The sequence below is a fragment of the Talpa europaea genome (genome assembly GCF_964194135.1).
Source record: "Talpa europaea genome assembly, chromosome: 5".
In the NCBI taxonomy this organism is placed as follows: Eukaryota; Metazoa; Chordata; class Mammalia; order Eulipotyphla; family Talpidae; genus Talpa; species Talpa europaea.
In genome coordinates, this window is record NC_140071.1 from 82,227,831 (window position 1) to 82,250,833 (window position 23,003).

Below are 23,003 nucleotides of genomic sequence, written 5' to 3' on the forward strand. Positions count from 1 at the left end.
AAAAGATCAATAAAACCAAAGTTGGTTTTGAAAAAATAAACAAACAAGACAAACCTCTAGCCAGGCTCACAAATTAAAAACACGAGAACACTTATATAAATAGGATTATAAATGAAAGAGGAGAAATCACAACAGACTCAGTAGAAATCAAAAGAATAATCAGAGATTACTATGAACACTTATATGCAAATAAATTCAACAACCTAGAAGAGATGGATAAACTCCTAGAACAATATAATCATCCAAAGCTGGACAAAGAAGAAATACAACACCTAAACAGACCAATTACAAGCAGCGAAATTGAGGCAGTAATCAAAGCATGGCCCAAAAACAAAAGTCCGGGTCCAGATGGCTTCACAAATGAATTCCACCAAACATTCAGCAGTGAATTTGTGCCTATCCTACACAAACTCTTTAAAAAAATTGAAAAAGAAGGAATACTACCAAATTTGTTCTACGAAGCCAACATTACACTAATACCAAAACCAAACAAAGACAGCACAAAAAAAGAAAATTACAGGCCAATCTCCCGAATGAAAACTGATGCAAAAATCCTCAACAAAATCCTTGCCAACAGAATCCAACAATGCATTAAATGGATAATACACCACGATCAAGTGGGATTCATCCCAGGGGCACAAGGACGGTTCAACATACGAAAATCAATCAGTGTAATCCAGCACATCAAAACAAAAGAAAAAGAAAAACCATGTGATCATCAATAGATGCTGAGAAAGCATTTGGCAAAGTCCAACATCCATTTATTAAGGCCCTTGAAATTCTCGGGATAGAAGGAACATACCTTAACATGATAAAAGCCATATCCGACAAACACACCGCCAATATTATTCTCAATGGTGGAAAGTTGGAGGCCTTTCCTTTAAGATCAGGAACAAGATAAGAATGTCCTCTCTCACCACTGCTCTTCACAATAATAGTGGAGGTCCTTGCCAGGGCAATAAGACAATAGAGAGAAATACAAGGAATCCAGATAGGAAAGAAGAAGTAAAACCATCACTATTTGCAGACAATATGATAAAATACATAGAGAACCCTAAAAAATCCACAGAAAAACTACTCAAAATAATCAAACAGTTCAGTAAAGTAGCAATACAAAATCAACACTCAAAAACCAGTAACTTTCCTATACCCAATCAATCTGAAGAAGAAAAAAATCAAGAAAACCATTCCTTTTATAATAGAAACAAAAAAATAATCAAATACTTGGAAATAAACCTAACAAAAGAGGTGAAAGACTTATACAAAGAAAATTATAAAACACTGTTAAAAGAAATAGAAGACACAAAGAAATAGAAAGACATCCCTGCTCATGGATTGGAAAATTAACATTACTAAAATGTCCATCCTACCAAAAGCAATATACATATTCAACACTATTCCAACAAAAATCTCAATGACATTCTTCCAAGAAATAGAACAAATACTGATGAAATTCAAATGGAACCACAAAACAAAAAACAAACAAACAAACAAACAAAATCACAAATAGCCAAAGCCCTATTGATGAAAACAAAGGAGAAAAGAGGTATCACACACTTCCAAACCTCAAGCTATACTACAAAGCCATAATAATTAAAATAGTTTGGTATTGGAACAAAAACAGACACACCGCCCAATGGAACTGAATAGAGAGCACAGAAATAAAACCACACTTATAGGGACTTTTCTTTGACCAAGGAGCAAAGAATACACAATGGAACACAGACAGTTTGTTCAATATATGGTGCTGGGAAAACTGTACCACCAAATGCAAAAAAAATGAAACTAGACCACTACCTTTCACCATGCACAAAAATCAACTCAAAATGGATAAAAGAACTGGACATAAGACCTGAAACCATAAAATATATAGAAAAGATAGGTAAAACATTACAAGATATACATCGCAATAACATCTTTAAACACTCATCACCCAAAGCAAAGAAAGTCAAGGAAAAAAATAAACACTTGGGATTACATCAAACTAAAAAGATTCTGTACAGCAAAAGAGACATTAACCAAAACAGAGACACCACACTGATTGGGAAAAAATCTTTGCATTCCAGCCAACTGATAAGGGACTGACCATAAAGATATACAAAGAACTCACATGGCTCAACAAAAACAAAATAAACAATCCAGTCAAGAAATGGGCAGAAGAACTTAAAAAGACATTTCTCCAAAGAGGAAATGCAAATGGACAACAGGCATATGAAAAAATGTTCAACATCCCTTATAATAAGGGAAACACAAATTAAAACCACATTTAGATACCACCTTACACTAGTAAGAATGGCACATATCAAAAAAACAAGCAACAACAAATGTTGGTAAGGATGTGGTGAAAAAGGAACTCTCCTACATTGCTGGTGGGAGTGCAGACTGGTACAACTACTAAGGAAAGCTGTCTGGAGGTTCCTCAGTCTACTGAAAATGGAGCTACATATGACCTGGCAATTCCACTACTAGGGATCTACCCAAAGGACACAAAAACACTGATTCAAAAGAGCACCTATACACCTATGTTTATTGTAGCACTATTTACAATAGGTAAAACCTGGAAATAACCCAAATGACCGAAAACAGATGACTGGATCAAGAAGATGTGATACATGTGCACAATGGAATATTACTCAGCAATCAAAAAAAGATAAATTCATGCCATTTGCAGCAATGTGGATGGAACTAGAAGGAATTATGCTCAGTGAAATAAGCAGAAGGAACAAGAAAAATATCAGATGGTTTCACTTATAGCAGGAATATAGGAGAACCAAATAAGCAGTGTAAAAAAATAATAACAATACAAAACACAACAAAGCAAAAACAGACAATTATAAATCAGAGACATACTGCAGTGGAGGAGGAGGAAGAGGGATCAGAGGAAAGGAGGAGCACAGGGGGTTGTGGTGATGGTGCATGTGTGCACTGGTGAAGGAAACTCTATGGGAACTACACCTAAGAGTGTGTGTGTGGGGGAACAAATATTGTTTAAAAATGAACAATGATGTAAAAAATTTAAAAAAATAATAAAATAAATAAAAAGGTGTGGTTATAGTATATTATGGAAAGGAAGAATTTGGGAGGATGTTTTTAAAAAAGAAACTATGTTAAAACAAAAAAATACCTGATTTTGAAATAACTTACGTCACATGATGAGTCCTTTGTAGTCACTGTGTGTATGTGTATGTAAGTGTGTGTGTGTGAGGAACAGAAGGATTCAGATCTTTATGGATATTAAATATATGAAGATACCACTTCCTGTAGTAAATATCTCTGCCAAGAATCACTGGATTTTGCATCTTGAAATGCGCAGTTTGCATTCAAAGGGGCCATAATTCCTGTTTCTATATTAGTATGGGCCTATGAAGTAGCAAAAAATAATTGGAGCTACTTACATGCATTTGCAAATGGGTCCTCAGCTTAAAATAAGTTAAGTCTATATATTTCATTTTAATATTGCAAGTTTTCTACAATCTGTTTGGTGGCATTTTGTAGAAAGTCTTAAGTTTACCCTCTCAGAATTACTAAGGAAAGATGAGTGAGTCTGTTATCTCCATTCATAACCTCTATAATCAAATCCTAGCTTTCAAACACTGAAAAATCAAGTCAGAACTATTTCTATAAAAACTTTGAAACGTATATATTGTTGCACAATTTTTCTAAAATTACTTGACATTTTAATATGCAGGTGGAGATATGCCATTTTACCAGAAACACATTCACAAGAACAAAAAGATAATAAAAGTATTGGTAGCTCACAATAGAGACACCTTTTCTATGAACTGAGTTAATAAGTAACATCCTGAACGAGTATGTCAAGTTGCCTTCATACAATGTGGCTTCAGTGATGTCGTGGAACTCAAACACCAATGGTAAGTGAAATAAGAGCAGAAATAAAATGAATGGGGCTGCATCAAACTAAAAAACGCAATGACAGGAATAAAGGGGAAAATATTAAGTAGGAAAAACATTTGAACATCACACATCTGATCAGGGCCTGATATCCAAGATATACAAAGAACTCACAGAACTCAACAAGAAGAAAACAAATAACGCAATTTTTTTAAAAAAAAAAAAAGGGCAATAGAGCTAAATACATGCTCCAAAGAAGACATGCAGATGGCAAAGAGGCATATGACAAAACCAGGGAAAGGCAATCACTATCCAGGGAAATGCAAATCAAAATCACAATTAGATGCCTCCTCGCACCTGTGAGAACATCCCATATAAAAGACTAGAAGCCACAATTGTTGATGAAGATCTAGAGAAAAAGGAACCCTCCTACCCTATTTTTTTAATTCTTTTTTTAAAAGATTTATTTATTTATACAAGTACTGGGGTACAGTCAGAGGCGCGGGAAGGCGAGAGAATTTACCAGAGACAGAGAAGGGAGCAGAACAGGCAGACGGACCGAAGACATTGCTGAGGGGAGCAGCGGGGAAGGCAGGAGAGGTCTGCCTTGCCATGTGGGTGTCTCCCTGGCTGCCAGGAATCGAACCTGCGCTGCAGAGGCTGCAGACAGCTTCACAGCGCTGCGTTCAACCCACTGCGCCACCCGCAGTGAATGTACACTTTTCCATCCAGTATGGAAAAGGTATAAAGTTTATTCAAAATATTCAAAATAGATCTGGCATATAGAAATTCCAATCCTTGTTATCTACCTGAAAAATACAAAAACCATGAATTTGAAGAGCTACATTCATGCCTATGTTCAGTGCAGAATCATTTATAACTTCACCAATTTTACTTTAATTTTTTTAAAGATTTATTTTATTTATATAAAAATTGAGGTGCAGGCCAGAGGTGTGGGGGTGAGAGGATTCACCAGAGACAGAGTGGGGAACAGAACAGGCAGATTGACTGAAATACACTGCTGAGGGGAGCAGCAGGTGAGTCAGGAGAGATCTGCCACGCCATGTAGGTAGCTCCCTGGCTGGGAATCAAACTGGTGTAGTGGCTGCAGACAGGTTCACAGGTTGTGTCTTAACTCCTGAGCCACCAGGATGGCCCCACTTCTGATTTTTTAATTAGGACTTTCTCACTTTTTTTCTTAGCTTAGGCACTCAAAGGTCTATCAATTTTGTTTTATATTTTCAAAGTTTTCATTGATTTTCTATGTAATCTTTTTGATTTATATTTCATTAATGTTCACTATAACTTTTTTAACATCAAATATCTTTTATTTATTTTAATTGTAAATTTCAGTATAATTTATACACCACAAAATTCACACATTCAATTGTACAATTAGATGAATTTTAGTGAATCTACAGAGCTGTGCAACAATTATTGCAATCAATTTTTAAGCATTTCTGTTATCTTGTAAATCTGATTTGCTACCAATTCCCATTCCCAGTTCAGCCCATAAAACCACTAATCTGCTCTGTTTCTATAAATTTGCCTTTTCTAGACAATTCTTATAAATTGATCTTACATAATATATGATCTTTTATGTCATGCTGGATTTACTTAGCATAATAGTTTAAAGTTCATCAACTTTTTCAGAGGAGTTTAGAAGACTTTCCACATTTTATAGATGTTATTTCATCCTAGAGACTTTATATCACTTATTTTATTCTGATGTGGTATCCATTGTAACTCACAGTCTTTCTCATTGCAAAATGAAGTCCATGAATCTGACTGCAAAATTGTGCCTACCAGAGTAGGAGTGAGATGGGTGAGATCAAAATGAGAAGGGAGCACTTATATACATGGTATGCAAATACATTCTTTATTTTAATGATTGTTTCTTACACTGTGCAGAAGCTTTTTAGTTTGATGTAGTCCCAATTGTTTATATTTTCTTTTTTCACTCTGAGAGATGAATCTACAAAAATGAAATTTTTGTCTATGTTTAAGGTTTCAAGTCATTTATCCAGATTGAATTAATGTTTCTATATTTTATGAGATAGTGATATAGTTTCTTTCATTCTATTGGATTTGACTATTCAGTTTTCATAATGCCATTTATCCAAGAAACACTCCTTTCTGCATATATTCCTTTCATGTATACTCTTGGATCATTTGAAGTACAGTAACTGTCCACATTGTTGTGGGTTTATTTTTAGTCTCTCAATTATAGTCCATTGGTTTGTGTGTCTGTTTTGTTACAGTACCAAACTGCTTGGATTATTATAGCTTTGTAGGTTAATTTGGGATATGGGAATGTGATGCCATCATTGTTCTTCTATTTTGTCAGGATTGTTCTGTCAGGATGGCTACTCTGGTTCTTTTATGGGTGCACATTAATTTCAGTAATGTTTATTCTTTATCTTTGAAGAATACCATTGAGATTTTAGTATGTATTGCACAGTACACACACACACACACAGAGGCAGATATATTGCTTTGACTAAGATGGTAATTTTAACAATGTTTATTCTTCTTCTTGGAATTTCACTACTATACATCTTGGTGATTTCTTTTTTTTAATTCTTTTTTTTAAGGTTTATTTATTTATTTATACAAGCACTGGGTACAGTCAGAAGCACAGGAGGGTGAGAGCATTCACCAGAGTCAGAGCGGGGAACAGAACAGGCAGACAGGCGAAGTACACTGCTGAGAGGAGCAGCGAGCGGCAGGAGAGGTCTGCGTGCTATGTCTGCTTGCCTGGCAGCCGGGGATTGAACCGGTGCTGTAGAGGCTGCGGGCAGCTTCGCAACCCAGTGCTCAACTGCTGTGCCACCGGGGAGGCCCTTGGTGATTTCTTTTCACAATTTTGATCATGTCCGCTGTGGCAAAATATCATAAATTTTTATAATGTCCAAATTATCTATTTTTCTCTTTCATTGCCCATACTTTCAGATTCATATCTAGGAATACCGAAATCTAAGCTCATGAAGATTTATTGGTATACTTTCTTTTAAGAGCTTTATAATTTCACCTCATTTAAGTTGTTTTGATATCTGGAGCTAAATATCTCATGTTAAAAGTCACCTCTTTCTGTTTTTTTTTTTTTTTTAATTGAGGTAACATTATTGTTTGTGTTTTTGGTAGGATCTCCAACTTCAGGTGTTGTTACACCTTGCACCCACTACAAAAACACCCATAGTCTACCACCACAGTCCACTGTGCTCCCTCCCTACTTTGTTTCTCATCCCTCCCTATCCATTTCTTATAGTCTCAGTTCTGTGGTTAGCTTTCTAGTGTTAGTTCTTAGTTTGGCTTTATCTTACCCTTTGCTTCGTTTCCCTGTATTCCAAATATATGTGACTGTGCCATCAAGGCACAGAGCAGAACCTCTATGATCTGGGCAGAGGAGTAAAGGAGAGTCCTGGAGCCCTCAGTGGCTTTTTCAGGCTTTTATTGAGCTTTTTACATCATTTGTAGTGCAGCACCCAGGTACATGGCAGGCAGGGGGGCAAAGGGGCCAGGAGACTGGCAGGCCTCCTAACCCCCAGCAAGTCTTCACTCTTTCTGGTCTCTCTAGAGTTCTCTTGTGGTCTCAGTTTCTCTGTTTCTGCTGCTGCTCCCGTTGCTATTTCTGCTTCTCATTTTCGTTTTGCTTCCACCACTGCTGGCGACCCATGATGCCACCCTTATAAATCCAGTCTCGCAGTCCAGGTGCACCCATTACACATACCCACACCCTACTCTAAATGCCCACCATCAGGCATGCATGTAGGACCACAGGGATCTGTCATTAATGCTGATGGTGGGAGGTTGGAAAATCCTGATAATTTTCACTTACTCTTCAGTGACACATATGACATTTGTCTTTCTGACATGCCAATCCTCTTATATTGCCTTTCCTCTTAGATCCGATACTTTTTGAAGTTTTTTTTTTTTTCATTTGTTTCTCCTTAATATTTTCCTTCTTCTTCCACATGTGTCTTTATGCATTACAATCTTCAAGGTCACCTTTTCATTCTTTCATTTTGTCTATTTTGTTTCCATAGCATTCTCCAGAATTTATTATCTCCTTTATTGACATTTTTATATCCTGCATAGACTTTATTTTCTTGTTTATAGCTCAATTTCTACCTCTGTTCATGATTTTATTTCCCATGCCATTCATTTGTCTTTCTGAGTTTTCTCATAAATTCCAGATAAGTTTTCCTTGTTTTTTTTCCCCATCCTTTTGAATTTCTTTATCATGAGAATTGTGAACTCATATCTAGCAGGAAGAAAGGACCTTTCATGTTTTGGGGGAGTTGGCTTCTGGAAATTTGTTCTCTAATTATAGTGAAATACTGCCTTGAGGTGCCAAGTGTTGTGTTTTTCAGCCGGCCTACATTCCAGCTTTCTAGATTCTTTCTTTGTTCAAGTATCTTAAATGTGCAGAATTCAAATATTCCAGTAGATGGTGCTGTATGTCAGGGAGGAATCTTCATTGCTGCACTCAGTGGTGGTAGAGGGGCCAGGAGGTTTCCAATCACCAAATGAAGCATTGGGCAGAGAAAGCTCGGACCTGTTGTACCAATGATAGCTATCCTCTCTGGGTTTCCGTACAAACACCTACAGTTTTTGAATTGGGCTAGCACAGCTTTTACATATCAGTTCAAGTCCTGAGTTGGGTATTGGAGTAGCAGTGCCATCCTGAGTATTGTCTTTTTACTGGGGACCCTGCCCATTAATCTCATTCCAGCACATTTGCAAATATCCCCCCATAGTTAGGAGTCTGCTTTTGCCTTAACCAGCTCTCCTCTCCCTGACCTAGCACATGAGCAAGGATTTAAAACACCAGACCCTGCCCTGTGTGAACCCATCTCCAGATGCCTCTCTCCATCCACTGTTTGTTGTGTTGAGTTGAAGTTCATTGTCTGTTCTGTCACAGCATAAGTCTCAGATTTTCAGTTTCACTCCAAGTCACAGGATCCTCTGAGTCCAGTACTCTTTTGTATTACTGTGAATTTTCATCTTGGGAGTGAAGCAGGGGAAATTTAATGCAGTCTTTCAAATGGCAGGAGCCTCCACTGTAATTTTTATTCCATCCTTCTACAAATTTAGATAGTTTGTTCTTAATTTTTTAGTCTTTTCAAATATATTTTCTAATACTTACTTTTTTTCACTGCAAACTTCAGCAAATCATGATCTTTGATATACAGATGTGTCCCCAACATATTTTAAGAATTTTGTCATGTGTAATATAAGTGTTCTTCAGAAATGAAAGATTCAAGAATGAATAAAATCTTCCAATTTTGGCTTTGTAATTTTCCAGCAGAGCAGTTAATATGACTTTTGGTAATTATTCTAATATACATAACAGCTTAAAAGTGGTTGATCTCTTTCCCCAGAAACATTTCTCACATAACAATGCCTTAAAGTTTCAAATAGTCACCTTCTAAGAAAAATATAAACAGTACTACAGCATAATGCATATGGTATCTGCAATATCTTAATAATAGACAATTTTTAATACACATGATTTCACTATTTTTTCCTGCCAATTTACAAATTAAAAGGTGTTACTGGAGCCCTCTGTTTTGCACATAATACTTAGTGTTTAATACACAATGCAGGCTTTTGAAAGACTTCCCTTTTGTTTAAAGCTAAGATCAGTGAAATAAGACAATAGTGCAAGAGGTGGAGAGATGTAATGTGACCACATAAAATTTCGTTCCAGTAAAGTATCTATAATAGGCTAAAAGAAAGGATTGGTTGATGAACTTCCTGTTGGAATTTGTTCCATGGGTGCCCCAGTCATAAAAGGATTGCTAAATACTCCAACAGCTGCATCATGACCAAAAGGTCAAGTTGACCAGTGGTTTTATTTGTCCAAGTGCTGGAAAACTCCGACCACTGGATTGTTGAGAAAACACTGTTGAGGGGAAGCTGCATGGGCTGGGAAGGCAGGTGGCTGGGAGCTGCCACTCAAGCAGGTGGGCAGACTGTAGGGAACAGGAGTCCCAAATCCTGCAGGAATGCTCATGGGTGCCGTGCTAAAGGTCACCACCAATGCTCTACTTGCAACAACAAATGAATTTGTGGAAGGTCTAGCTCTAAATGGAGCAGGCACACTTGAAGAAGCAGAATGTGTCTATGCAGAAGATACATGCCCGCTGGCACTGTTCCAAATGCATAGCTGCTGGCATTACTTATAGAAATGCATACATTACTAAAGGTGGATGCAGAAGCTGAAAACACTGTTTTTTACTTCTGCCAGGTATGCAAACTTGTCTGAAGATGCACTTTACTGAGAATTGAAACCACAGAACCAACAGGAGTTTTGCCTGTGGTCCCACCTAGCACAGCATTGAAGATATTGTCTAAATTGGCAAGTGCTGCATATTTATCTGCAGCCTGTAGAACGGCTTTACTTTTTGAAACTACACTAACAGCTGATGCTGTTTTATGACTCTGGGAAGTACTGAAAGTTGCACAATCTGCACTGGATGTTTTGGGGAAGCTATTAAAAAATGAGAAAAATTGGCAGTTACTGATCCAGCACTTCCACCTGCATCTCTGTTGAAATGTGCAAAGTCAGCAAAATTGGCTGTAGCTGTTAACTGCAGAGGTGGAGCAGCAAAGATGTCTGAACCAAGATCACATAAAAGGTAAAATTGCTTATTTTTCCAGTGATGGTCCTTGAGAGTGATCTACAATAGGGGACTAACTAGGTGTGCCTTTATGCAAGTGCATTGCTGATGCTGAACCTCCTAACAGATTTCAATGGTTTGACCTTAGGAGAGGACCCTGAAATACAGGTGCAGGAACCAATGCCACCTCTGGGCTTGTTCTGGTGGTATATACCATTTTTTTCTTTTCTTATTTTTCCTATAGAAACTCTTACTTTTTGCGGACCTCTAACATCTGGCATTGTTAAAGATCTATCATCAAATAATCTTAGCCAAATCTGTTTATAGACTTCATTTCCATGTTTCTCAGGAATTCAATTTCCTGTTTTGTGAATGTCATCATAGAGAGAGATTCCACCCTTTGGAATTAACCCTCCCAGGTAACGAGAAGACCACCATGTTCATTTAAGTGGAGTTGCAGAAGAAGCACTTCCAATTGCATGGGAGGTCAAGTCATGTCCTACAGCATCTTCAGGTGATTCTCCTCCTGCTCCTGCTTGATGCTGGCTGCATGGTTGCAGCACCCAGGGACTAGGATGGCCAGGCTGGGAGCTGGCAGCAGGGTGCCTGGGGACCATAGTGTCAGTGGCCACCCCAGGCAGCCCTGACTGCTGCCCTCCATCCACCCAAAACCTCACAGGACCTGGCTGCTGGGGCTTGGATCACCAAGTCAGGCTTGGTGTGGCAGATGCTGAACACAGGACAGCATCTGGGCCAGGACATAGCCATCACTGTTGCATCTGACTTCTCTGGAGGGAATTTTTTAGGTTCTTAAAGTTTAAAATTAGAATATTTGAGATTTTCCTTATTTACTGCTGTGGGTTATAATGCTAGGCACTTCCATCATTTTATTTTTTTAATTAATGTATTTATTTTTAACTGAAGTGGTATTGGGATACCCCCATCAGGTGTAACCACCATTGTGTAACTACCACCAACTCACCCATATCCCACCACCACATACCATTGTGCTTCCTTCACTCTTTGTTCTTCCCCTTCATTCACCCCTTTTGTTGTTTCAGTTCTGTAGCCAGCTGTTAAGGGTTAGTGTTTCAGCTCATCTTTATCTGACTATTAGTTACTTTATATTCCACATATTAGTGACACCTTTTAGTATTTTTCCTTCTGACTTTTTCACTTAGCACTCACCTTTCAAGTTCCATCCAATTTGCCACAAATGACTTGTTTTTTTTTTTTTTTGATTGCTCAGTAATATTTCATTGTGTATATAAACCACATCATCTTCTTGGTCCATTCATCTGTTCTGGAGCAGTTAGGTTGTTTCCATAGTTTAGCTATTATAAATAGTGCTGCAATAAACATGGGAGTGCAAGTTTCCCTTTCAATTAGTGTTTTTGAATTTTTTGATAGGTGCCCAGGTGTGGAATCACTGGGTCGAATGGCAGATCCATGTTTAAAGTTTTGAGAAACCACCACACTACTTTGCATAGGGGCTGGATTACTTTGTATTTCCATCAGCTGTGTAGGAGAGATCTCTTTTCTCCACTTCCTCGCCAGCACTTGTTGTATATGGTCTTTAGACATGGGTCATTCTCACAGGTGTGAGATAGTATCTTATTGTGGGCCTTGATTTGCATTTTATTTTTTTTAAAGAATTATTTATTCATTCATTCATTCATTCATTTATTTATTTATTTATTTATTTATTTATTTATTTATTTATTTATTTATACAAGCACTGGGTACAGTCAGAAGCTTGGGAGGTGAGAGAATTCACCAGACAGAGCCAGAGTGGGGAACAGAACAGGCAGACTGATGAAATACACTGCTGAGGGGAGCAGCAGGCGGCAGGAGAGGTCTGAGCGCCATGTGGGACCATTGCTGGCGGCCAGGGATTGAACTGGAGCTGCAGAGGCTGCGGGCAGCTTCGCAACCCAGAGCTCAACCACTGCGCGACCAGGGGAGGCCCTTGATTTGCATTTTCTAATAATAAGTGATTGCGAACATATTTTCATGTGCCAGCTGGCTGTTTAAATACCTTCTATGGAGAGGTATATGTTTAGTTATTCTACCCATTTTTTTAAAGCTTTGTAGGATGGCATATTATTTTTAAGATTTATTTTTATTTATACAAGAACTGGGGTACAGGCCAGAGGTGTGGGGGAGAGAGGATTCACCAGGGACAGAGCAGGGAGCAGAACAGGCAGCAGGCAGACTGAAACATACTGCTGAGGGGAGCAGCAGGTGAGACAAGAGAGGTCTGCCCTGACCGGCGGGAATCGAACCTGCACTGTGGAGGCTGCAGACAGCTTCACAGCACTGTGCTCAACCCCCTGCACCACCGGGGAGGCCCTACCCATTTTTTGAATTGAGTTATTTGTTTTGTTTTTGTAGAGTTTTATGAGTTCTTTGTATATCTTTAATATCAGTACTTTGTCAGATGTATGGAGACAAATATTTTCTATTTTCTTTCATTCAGCAGGGCATCTTTTTGTTTTAGTTATGGTTTCTTTCCCATACAGAAGTTTTTTAATTTCATATAGTCCCAAGCTATTTATGTTTTTTTCTTGTTTTCCTTGCTGTTGGGGATGAATCCCTAAAAGCATCACTAAAGCTTATGTCACGAAATGTTCTTCCTATGTTTTCTTCGATTTATTTTATCATTCAGATTTTACATCCAAGTCTTTGATTCATTTTGGGTTGATTTTGGTGCATTCATATTCCTTCCTTTTTAATACTGCTTTTGCTGCATTCCTAGGTTCTAATAACTAATGCATCCAATTTCTTTGCTGTTCATAATCTTTAAATTTTTCCTTTGATTTGTTCATTGACCTGGGCCATTTATTTATTTATTTTATTTTTATTTATTTATTTTAGAGGCATGTTTTATTTATTTATTTGTTTGTTTGTCTTTGTTTGTTTTGTTTATACATGCACTGGGTATAGTCAGAAGCGTGGGAGGGTGAGAGAATTCACCAGAGCCAGAGCGGGGAGCAGAGCAGGCAGAAGGACCGAAGTACACTGCTGAGGGGAGCAGCGGGCAGCAGGAGAGGTCTGTGCGCCATGTGGGACCCTCCTCCGGTGGCCAGGGAGCAGCCGGCGATCGAACCAGCACTGCAGAGGCCATGGGCAGCTTCGCAACCCAGCGCTCAACCACTGCACCACCAGGGAGGCCCAACCTCTGCTATTTAGAAGTAAGTTGTTAGTCTCCAGATGGCTGGATTTTCTCCAGTGTCCCTTTTGCCATTGATTTCTAGCTTCATATCATTGTGATCATAAAAGATGCTTGATGGTTTCATTTAACACATATTTACTGAAGTTTAGTTAGTTTTAGTCACAACGCAAGATTTATCCTTGAGAACATGCCTGATATATTTCAGAAGAACGTGTATTCATTTCTTTTGGGATGGGAAGTTTAATATTTGTCCATAAAATCCATCTGATCAATTACTTAATTTATAACCATTATTTCCTTGCTCGCTTCCTCTCTGAGCTATCTATCCATTGATGCAAGTGATGTGTTGAAATTTCCTAGGGTATGTTGCTGCTGTTAATGCCCTACCTTAGTTCTCTTAATATTCTTCTATAGTCCTAAAACACAAACAACATTATAAACCAATGTTAACACCATAAAAAAATTAATATATTTAACAGATGCACCTGTTTTGGGTGTTTGAATTTAAGGATGGTTATATGTTCTTGATGGTTGTCCTTTTGATCATGACATTATATTTTTTACCTTTCATAAACAGCTGGAGATCTTATATCAGAAATGAGAATAGCAGCTATGGATATTTTCTTTATATACCTTATCTTGACATATCTTGCTCTTTCACTATGATTCTGTTTTTTTAAGATTTATTTATTTATGTATACAAGAGCTGGGGTATAGGCCAGAGGTATGGGGGGGTGAGAGGACTCACCAGAGTCAAATTGACCGAAGTACACCGCTAAGGGAAGCAGAGGGCGAGTCAGGAGAGGTCTGCTGCGTCATGTGGGTTGCTCCCTGGCTGGCCAGGAATCAGACTCAAGCTGCAGTGGCTTCAGATTGCTTCATAGGTTGTGTCTTAATCCTTGCACCACCAGGGAGGCCCCAATTCTCTGTTTTTCTTTGGATCTAATGTGGGATTCTCATGTGTATTATACAAATCAATCATGGCGTATTTATCCATCCTGCCAGTCTGTGTTTTTTGCTGTTGACTTTATATCAAAGTTTGATTCTTCATATACAGGGTGTTATTACTAGAATTCTATTTTGGTTTCGGGTGTTTTCTATTTTTGTTGTTTGTAACTACCTTGACATTTGAATAGCTCTGCCTGATGGTTCTCTCAGTTTCTTCATTTTTTCTTCTGAATATCTGTGCTCCAAATTTTTTGTTTCATAGTTATCATGATGGTTACATGATTTTTAATATCTATAGTAGTTCTATTTTTTTTGTGCTGTTACTGACATTATCAATTGATTATATAGATACTGTACCTTCCCCGTTTCCTTTAATGCTTATTATTCTATATTACTCTTGATTATATTTCTGTTTTTTTGCTTTTCACCATGGTCAAGGTCTTGTGTTTATTTTTTTTTTCTTTTCATTTAAAAGAATTCCTTTCAACTTTTACTGTAGGGGAAATGTGGTGGTAAACCACTAACTTCTGTTTGTCGGGGTAAGCTTTACTTTTCCATATTTGAATGATAATTTTGCAGGGAACTCTAGTAGTTAACATTTTTTTATAATTTTTACTATGTAATTCCACTGTCTTATATTCTGTAGAATTTTTGAGAAGTGTGTTGTTGATAGATGTGCCTTTGTAATATTACATACTTTTATTCCCTAGCAGTTTTTAATTTATTTTCACTTTTTCATTGATTTTTAATAATTTAACAATGATGTGTCTTGCTTTAAATCATTTTGCATATATCAATTTGCATGTTATATCATCTTTCCAGAAATCTAAGGTTAGTTCCTCTCATAGGTTTAGAAAAAATGTTATCCACTATGTCTTTGCATAGGACCTCTGCCCTTCATTTTCTTTTCACCTTCTAGGATACCTGTTATTCTTATGTTTTCTCTTCTAATGGAGTCTGAAATTTCATGTAGAGATATTAATTCTTCCTAAATGTTATTTCTCTATCCTGTACATTTGAGTCATTTTCTCATTTTTTATCTTCTTTCACTGATTCTTTCCCTTGCTAGATTTAATCTACTCAGTAAACTTTCTTTTTTTTTTTTTTTAAGATTTATTTATTTATTTGTTTGTTTGTTTGTCTGTTTATACATACAAGCACTGGGTACAGTCAGAAGCACGGGAGGGTGAGAGAATTCACCAGAGCCAGAGCGGGGAGCAGAGCAGGCAGAAGGACCGAAGTACACTGCTGAGGGGAGCAGCGGGCGGCAGGAGAGGTCTGCGCGCCATGCGGGACCCTCCTCTGGTGGCCGGGAAGCAGCCGGGGATCGAACCGGCGCCGCAGAGGCTGCGCGCAGCTTCGCAACCCAGCACTCAACCGCTGCGCCACCGGGGAGGCCCTACTCAGTAAACTTTCTATGGTTATATTCAGTTCTTCCTGTTATCCACCATCTCTGTGATTTTTTTAAGCTTTAATTTATGTTTTTAAAGATTTATTTATTTATACAAGCACTGGATACAGTCAGAAGCATGGGAGGGTGAAAGAGAATTTACCAGAGCCAGAGCAGGGAGCAGAACAGGCAGACTGACGAAGTACACTGCTGAGGGGAGTAATGGGTGCGGCAGGAGAGGTCTGCGCACCATGTGGGACCCTTGCAGCAGGTGGGGATCAAACCGGCGCTGCAGAGGCTGCAGGCAGCTTCACAGCCCAGCACTAAGCTGCTGCGCCACCAGGGAGGCCCAAGCTTTAATTTCTTTAATGAAGAAATATATTTGCTCCTGATTATCTTTTCTAAGAGCCTGAAACTGTCTTTCTGTGGTTAGAGTCTCAAATTTGTTTGGGTTTCTTCGTAACTCTTTGCTGTAAGTTCTTCCAATTATATGTTTTTAACTATAGACTCTGGAGTTGTAGCATTTTCAGCATTTCTATCCTATGTTTCCTGAATTGAGTTTTGTTTGGCATGTGTCCTGACTGCTTTTTTTGCCCCTAGTATGTGCACTGTCACTTTAGTTTGGGATTATCTTTTTTTTTTTTTTTTTTCTGGCCAAGACTGTGACAGGGAGAGTGTGGGGAACTTCAAATGTCTCACTCATAATCTCAGGGTAGGAAAGGGCAAGTCAGGCTTTGGAACATGTTGCCATTCTCTCCCAGTAACCGGATTAGTTTCACATGCCCAACGCCTGCTTTCCAGATACATGCTTTTGTGGTTATCCAAAGTTTCCAGGTTTTTCTCCAGCATCGGATTCCCCCATGTCCCATGGGGTAGACAAGGTTCCACCACCCATGCATACTATCATCATTCAGACTCTCTGAAACTGAACACCTTAGCTAATGGCTTAACAAGCAGGATGGTACTTCATGATTACTGAGAGTTCACCTGTGCCAGCTGGAGCACAGCAGAGCATAGACTTTCCCCTAATCTGTTCCTCTACCAGGAATGGCAATCCCTGTGGCCACAGATCCCCTCCCCTCTCCCTGCCCCATCACTGCAATAATTGACCAAGCACCAAATTTAGGGGTAAAAAAAGTTTAGATAAATTCAGCAATGCTAACCTTGAGCTGATGAGTTTTACAGTGGGTAATAGTTGATTTCTGTTTGTGCTTAGGAGATTATCTTGCCTACAGTCAGCTATTCTACCATTTTGTGGCTCCCAGATAACTAATTTTTAAAATAGATTGTCACAATGTGCCTTTTGATTATTAAGCTTAGTACATTTATATTTGGGTGATAATTGATATAGGAAGGCTTTCTACTGCCTTGTTTCCTGGTTACTCTATAAATGTCCATTTATTTCACTTTTCTTGTGTTTCTATTTACCATTTTACTTTGGCAGATTTCCATGCTGTATTTCTCAGTTTCCTGTTTGTTTATATCTTGTGCCTCTGATCCAGGTTTTTGTTTTATGGTTACTGTGGAGTTTTACATAGAATATCTCATAGCTCAGTTCCTTTCCTGATGATGTCATTTTATCTGTCTTTGACTCTACAGGTTCCATCCTCTCCTTTAATAAATTTTGTCACAAATGATCACTTTTTTAAGATTTATTTTTATTTATACAAGAGCTGGGATACAGGCCAGAGGCACTGGAGGGTGAGAGGATTCACCAGAGACAGAGTGGGGAGCAGAACAGGCTGACAGACCAAAGGCACTGCTGAGGGGAGCAGTGGGCGAGAGAGAGGTCTGCTGCACCATGTGGGTATCTCCCTACCCCTAAATTTAGTGCTTGGTCAATTACTGCAGTGATGGGGCTAGGAGAGGGGAGGGGATCTGTGGCCACAGGGATTGTCATTCCTGATAGAGGAACAGACTAGGGGAAAGGAATCGAACCTGTGCTGCAGAGGCTTCAGACATCTCCATCCACAGCTGGTGCTGTTCAACCCGCTGCACCACCAGGGAGGCCCGCAAATGATCACTTTCTGTCTTGTGAACACATTACCAAATTAAAGTATCTATTATTCTAATGTTTCTTTCCCATTTACCTTTATGATACAATTTAATTTTTACTATCCTGTTTTGAGATCGAGTTGTTACTTTCCAATAGTCTACTATTTATTATCTTGACCATATTTTTTTTTGGTAGTTCAGGTTTTTTGTTTTTCTGATAGAAGAGCTCCTTTCAACACATCTTACAAAGGAGGCTTATTTGTGGTGAACAACTTCAGATTTTGTTCCATTGTTTTTCCTTCATATATAATGGACAGCTTTTCTGAATAGAGTATTATATTGGCTGGCGGTTTTATCTTTGAATATTTTGAATATGTCAGGCTACTCTTACCTAAACTGTGTAGATTTTGCTGAGATATCTGATTATAGCTTGAAAGACTAACCTTAAATGCTATATACATGGTTCACTATCAGACTTTAATATTCTCTATAACTGAGTTTTGAAAACTTTACTGTTATGTGTCTTCTTGTAAGTTTCTTTGCAATTATATAATTAAGTGTTTTGTTACCTTCATGGAGGTGAAAGGTATAGAGGGTACTATCTACAACCAGGGGTAGGTAGGATATGGCCTACCTTGAATGCATGTGTTCGCTTGTCCCTTGTGTTACCTTTCCTAATGGAGTCATACAATTCTCATGTTTTATATTTTAATCTTGTTTCTCTTCTACCATATAAATCATTTCTAGATTATGATTGCAGATTGCTAGTTCTTTCTTCCATAACACCTCATCTAATTACATTTCTATTCTTCATTTATTGAGTACTTAAATCTTTAATCTGTTATGTACTTTATTATAATTCCAATATCCCTGGTTAAAGTAGTGCTTCAGCTCATTAATTTTATTCCCAGGCTCACTGAATTGCCTTTTTTGAATTTTTTATAGCTTTCTGAGTTACTTTATAACAATTACTTTGAAATCTTCATATTAGAACACAATCTTATGTGTCCTTCATATTAGACCACAATATTCTGTGTCACAATCTTCTGTGACAATTTCTGGAAAATTGTCACTTTCTTTGTGGTGCCATGTTACTGTGAAATTTCATGTGGCATGGTGATGTGTTATTCTCTGTGACTCCTTAACCTTTCTAAAATCATTTATTTTTGGGGGGGTCAAGTTTTGCTTACTAATTCAACGGCTCAGTAATGACCTGCCATTTCTTTTTTTCTTAAAGTTGATACTATGGATTTAGTTTTTGCTCACTGCTAGTCTATTTGTATCACCTATGGCCAACAGGGGGTGGTAGGTGCAGCCTCCATAGTGGGGCTTTACCACTGCATTAGTGTGGAGGTGAAAGGTACAGAGGGTATTATATATCACCATGGGTAGGTAGGATATGGCCTACCTTGAATGCATGACTATGCTACTTCCATTCTTCCTTGGGGTCTTGGAAATGAGTCTTGTCTTTTGGTATTCTTAGGGGAACCAATACCAATGCAGCAATGGGGGTGGGTGGATGAGGGCGCTATATTCACATGTGATTTGCCTGTTACCCTCCTCAACAAGATCATAGTATACTTCACCTCCAGCCTTTGGGATTCATGGGCCCAGTGCATGTATTTTTAGGCCATCTCTGCCTTCCTTTCATTTGGTGCCAGAGCAGGCTGGCAGATTGGTTGTCTCTGCTCTCACTGAATCCACTGCCTCCAATAGACCAGAGTCACTCAACTTCAGATACACAGATGATTGGATCTCTCCAGCATACTGGAGTAATTAATAGAACCCTGTTTTATGTATACTTGTTCTATTAGTTGTCAATCAAAGGGGTGAAATAAAGGGACCATATTTTATCATTCGATGGTGTCATCACCAAGATCTTTTTTTTTTTTTTTAAAGATTTATTTTTATTTATTTCTACAAGCACTGGGTACAGTCAGAAGCGCGGGAGGGTGAGAGAATTCACCAGAGCCAGAGCGGGGAGCAGAGCAGGCAGAAGGACCGAAGTACACTGCTGAGGGGAGCAGCGGGCGGCAGGAGAGGTCTGCGCGCCATGTGGGACCCTCCTCCGGTGGCCAGGGAGCAGCCGGGGATCGAACTGGCGCTGTAGAGGCTGCGGGCAGCTTCGCAACCCAGCGCTCAACCGCTGCGCGCCACCGGGGAGGCCCCATCACCAAGATCTTGATAGACAACTTTTCAGAAAAACGGCCAGTGAGAAACTACTTTATCTGAACTATTTTATCTACCTTTATTATTACTAAAAGTGATTTATAAAAGGATCATTTTCATATCAGTCATACCAATTTGTGCAAACTCTAGCAAGCAACACATATGAAAGCTAAGAATGTTGTTTTAAAAATGAGACCAGATGGGGCCTCCCTGGTGGTGCAAAGGGCTAAGTCTCAGCACTACGTAGCTATTGCCAGTCAGTGCAGCTCGAGTTCAAGTTTGATCCCTGGCCAGGGAGCTGACCCACATGGCGCAGCAGACCTCTCCTGCTTGCCTGCTGTTCCCTTCAGCAATAGATCTGTGTGTTCTGCTCCCCACTCTGTCTCTGGTGAATCCTCTCACCCTCTGGCCTACACCTCAGCTCTTATATGCATAAATAAATAAAATAAATCTTAAAAAAAATAAGACCATATGAGCTATACCATGAAGGCCAATACATGCATATACACAGAATAATCACTTTATAAAAACATGAATTTACACAAGTGTAATACTAATGTTAAAATAAAAACTAGAAGGAAACCTGCATTTATGATAAATGTGAACAATGCAATAGCAATAATGCAATAGCAATAATGAACAATGCAATAGCAATAATGAAATTATATCCTAAGTACCAGATTTCCAAAGATAAATAACACAATAAATTTTCATACTTCATTATATTCTTAATATTCCATTTGAAGCAGTAATAAGACTGATTACATGATATAATGTAGTTTGATTTACTTAATGCATTCAAGTAGTGTGAGATCTGTACTAGATCTTCATTTTACTTATGTGTTAATACTTTTTAGAAAGAGTATAATTGGGGCCTCCCCTCATGTGCAGCGGTTGAGCGCGGTTGAGCCTCCGCAGTACCAGTTCGATCCCTGGCTGCCGGCGAGGGTCCCACATGGTGCGCAGACCTCTCCTGTTGCTCCTGCTGCTCCACTCAGCAGTGTATTTCGTCAGTCTGTTCTGTTCCCCACTCTAGCTCTAGTGAATTCTCTCAACCTCCCACTCTTCTGACTGTACCCAGTGCTTGTACAAATAAATAAATAAAAATCTTAAAAAAAAATAGAGAGTATAATCGTTGAAAATAAGCGGATGATGACTTGCCATTAACTAATATGTATTGAATATTACATTTTACTTTCTAAATCAACATAAAATGTATTTTTTCACCAAGGAAGCTAAATAATAATAATTATTAATGGTTTCTACTTAAGTAAGCTGGACAAATATTTCTTCCCAGTAGAATTCTGTCTCTTTTTTTTTTTTTGTATTTAGCAATAGAAATAAAAATAAACCTGACAGAACAAGCTAATGGAAAATAGAAGACTATCTAGAAATTTCTGAGGAATAAATACTAACTTAAATAAATCCTGTTAGTTCATTTCAGTTTCTTTTCTCCCTCCATTAACCAACACACTCTTTCGAATAACTAATATTTAGCTTAATATTGTGAATCCAGACATTTCCTATGTGTGAATGGAGTAGGTTTTTACATTTTGGTTAACTCAGGCAGCAATAAATAGTAAGGTAATGGAAACTAATGAAAATGAGGATAAAAACAATCTGTTTATGGGATACAGCAAAATCATTATTAATAGGGAATTTAATTGCAACACAGGCTTATATTAAGCAAGAAGATTCTAAAACCTGAGGTAAATTTAACATAACAAACAAATGAAAATTAGTAAAATGAAATAATAAAAGAACAGAAATAAATAAATTTAATTCAAAAAGACTACACAAAATATCAATGAAACTAATAGTTCCTTCACAAAAAATAAACAAATTAACCCAACTTTAGCTAGGCTAGCAAAGGAAAGTGAATTAGAAATGAAACAGGAGAAATCACCACATATCACAGAACACAAATGATCATAAGAGATAACTATGAATAACTACAAGTCAATAAATTCAATAATATTGAAGAAATGATAAAGTTTTAGAACAATACAATTTACCAGACTGACCAGGAACAAACAGAAAATCTGAAGTTACTGACCATAATTACGGAAATAGTAACAAGAATCAACTCTCCCCCCACTCTCCCCCGTAAAAAAAGCCTAGGACCAAATGGATTTAGAGTAAATTTATCAAATCTTCAAGGAAATCATGACCATTTTACTCAAATTATTCCCACGAATTGAAAAAGAGGGAATACTCCCTAACATATTCTATGATGCCAAAATTACTCTAATACAAAAATGAGACAAGAATTTCACAAACAAAAAATGAGAGAATAGACTAATATCTCTGATAAAAATAGATGTGAAAATGTTCAACAAAATGAAAATCAAATTCAACAAATACTATGAAGATCAAACACCATACCAAGTGGGATTTATCACAGATTAAAAAATTGTTTAACAGATTCAAATCAATTTATAATATATAACATTAACAGAACATATGCCATATGATATCAATAAAGGCAGATAAAGCATTTTACAAGATACAGCCCCCATTTATGGTAAAAACTGTCCACAAAATGAGAATAGAAGGAACCCACCTCAACATTATAAAGGTCACAAGTCACAAATTTCTAATATTATAGAAGTATTAACAGCAAAAATATCAGAATTCTGGCCTTCCTGGTGGTACAGGGGTTAAAGACAGTGCTATCAAGCTATCGCCAGCCACAGCAGCATAAGTCCGATCCCCAGCTGGCCAGGGAGCTACTCACGTGGTGCAGCAGACCTCTCCTGTCTTGCCTGCTGTTTCCCTCAGCAGTGTATTTCAGTAGATCTTCCTGTTCTGCTCCCAACTCTGTCTGGTGAATCCTTTCAACCCTCAC

General features: G+C 38.1%; 1 protein-coding gene across 1 annotated transcript in view; it reads right to left on the bottom strand.

The window, feature by feature from the left end:
* Positions 1–23,003, bottom strand: part of BMPR1B (bone morphogenetic protein receptor type 1B) — a gene marked incomplete at both ends in the record, with an annotated part of 143,980 nt that overhangs the window by 64,399 nt on the left and 56,578 nt on the right. The gene's annotated exons all lie outside the window — the stretch shown is intronic.